We start from the raw sequence: 2,745 nt of genomic DNA, 5'->3' as shown, positions 1-2,745 counted from the left end.
TCTCTCTCTCTCTCTCTCTCTCTCTCTCTCTCTCTCTCTCTCTCTCTCTCTCACACACACACACACACACACACACACACAGAGAGAGAGAGAGAGAGAGAGAGAGAGAGAGAGAGAGAGAGAGAGGGAGAGGGAGAGGGGGAGAGAAAAAGAGAGAGAGAGAGAGAGAGAGAGAGAGAGAATATTTTGAGATAAGATCTTACTGTAAAACTCAGGCTGGGCTTTATCTCCTGATGCTCTTGCCCCATCTTGGGAGTGCTGAGATTAGAAGCCTTGAGTCACAGCACCCCAGGTATTTTATTCTCTTTTGATCTTCTGGTCCTGTGAAAGTGACACCCCTACGAGTGTGGCTTCGGACTTAGGATGTTAGGGTACCAGCTGAGGGTCACAGACCCCACAGTCCAAAAGTACCTGGCTACTTCAGGAAGCTGAAATATACCAGCACAATCTGTTCCTGGTGTATTGAAAAGCCACACTGTCTGAACTTGATGAGCCCTTGGGAGTTCCCAAAGTGTGTTCTAAGAAGCCTGAGGGGTTTCCTGGAGAAATGTTACTGCTGTTTGGGGGTCTGGAAGGCTGCTTCTGGATTCTTGAATTGAAATTAAAAATTAAACTTCAGGAATTGAAAATAATGTATCACATAGACTTTCAGACTAGCAAGGGGAGGTGACAGTACAGGGTCTGTAAGAGACACTGTGGAGAATGACAATTACCATGGCAGTGAGAGTCCTCAAGGGCCCTGGTCATTGTTTGGGGCTTCACATTATAGGGTTCAAGAGAAGGAGGGGCTGCTTACTAAGGGATGGGAATGAAAGTAGTTCTCTGTCTTGACTGGAAGATTATGTCTCATGTTCGATTTTCCTACTGTGCATGTACCTTCCCTTAATTTTAATCATATGTGCCCAGTTGTGTATAGGCATGTGATTATATAGAGGATTCTTCCTAAAAGTTTACTTGAAGACACAGGTTTCCTGTACTGCTGTGTGTATCCCAAACTAATTCAGGCTACACTTTTCTTTATACATACATACCTTAGGAATACACTTGAAGAGAAGCAGTCTAAATTCGGCTGTTTATAGGGGCAGAGAGATCTAACCATTGAGAAGTTGGACCATGTGACACAGGTAGAGTGCAGGGTCCAGGGTTCAGAGGTGAATTAGTGCATTGTTCGGACTGGGGTGCGTGTATAGTGAAGGAACTGGGCTGCCATGTGAATTTTTATTAAGAGGGAGGAGTGCGCATAACCAAAGCCAAATGAAGTCCTGTGCTAAACTGTCTCCTGTGCTTGCCTGTGCAAAACTACAGGGCTATTGCCCTTTTGAGTATAAGATAGTCGAAAACTGGTTCTAGCCAGGCTGCCTTTTGCTTTTTTATTCTAGAGAAAGGACTCAGTAATAGTTACACATAAGTGAGAAAATGTTTCTTTTGCTCATGGTTTGAGTCTTTCATGGTTCAGAATGTGGAGCAAAGCAGCTCCCACCATGATAATGAGGAAGCAGAGGAAGAGGTGTGGGGAACCAGGACAAGATAAAGCCCCATGAACACCCCCCCAGTGACCCACTTCCTCTGAGGAAGCCTCAATTTCTACCTGTCACCAACTCCCAATAATGCCATTATAAAATTTATTCATCAAGAGATTACTCCACTTATTGGGTTGAGCACCCAAGGATGCAATAGGCTGTGAAATGCCCTCACAGACAACCCAGACCGTGCCATGGTGGTCTCCTGGCCCCTCCCCATCCAAACAAAATGACAGTGAAGATTTTAATCATTACAGACTCCTTGACAAAATTAAACTTTCATGACAAGCATCTCTTTCATCTGCCCCTCCTCCCTAATTCCTCAATGAACACTGAAGGTCTGGGACCCAGAGAGTCAACCCTTAGCTTCAACACAGTGACAGAGCAGGGACACAGTCAGGTCTCTGGCTCCTAACTTGGTGGCTCCCCATCAGACAATGTATAAAGATTTGGTGGGTCGTACTACTGAGTATGTCACATTCAGCCACTGCACCAGCCCGTGTATACACTTTGTCTGAATCAAGGACTTCTCAGGGCTCCTTCTTTATCCTGGCAGACTGGGGAATAGTCATTGCAACCATCCTGAATGCTGGACTTTTAAAAAGCAAACTAGCTGTGAAAGAAAAACCAGTCAACTGTGCACAGACTCAGACCTACAGACCTTCTTCTCCTGGATCTTACAAATTCCATCCCATTCAGCAGAGGAAAAACAGTGATCAGAGTGTGTGGTCTGTTGATGGAGGACCATAGGAGCCAGCTGATACATCCCAGTTTTGTCTTAAGGTAATGTAACTTTCTGAGTAGTTTGGCGTTCCCTGTCTGGCATCCACACTCAACTTCTGTTAGGTTCTACTAGAAAACATCCAACCCCTAGTCTCAGTGACTAACGGCAAACCTTTGTATCTCCCTGCAACTGCACCCCAACCTTGTTCTCATCCTGGATCCATGAGAGAAGTTAGCACCTTCCAAATCACTCTGGTGGCTGTGACATAGGAGGAGCATCAGAGAGCTCCATGCTGCCTGAAACCAGCATTCCACTTCTGCAGACTTGCTTTGGACACAGGAAGTTGTGACGCCATGTTTCACCTCTCTCCCTCTCACACTCATCCACGACTCAGACCCAGCTGTATGGAAGCCATCTTGCCCCAGAAACCCATTCACTGTAAGCCAGGGCTTGGGGCAATGAGTTCCAATGTATGTACAATCTGTACAATAAAAAGAAAGG

Source organism: Grammomys surdaster, unplaced genomic scaffold (genome assembly GCF_004785775.1).
Source record: "Grammomys surdaster isolate TR1022 unplaced genomic scaffold, NIH_TR_1.0 125984, whole genome shotgun sequence".
Classification (NCBI taxonomy): Eukaryota; Metazoa; Chordata; class Mammalia; order Rodentia; family Muridae; genus Grammomys; species Grammomys surdaster.
Note: the sequence above shows the minus strand (reverse complement) of the source record.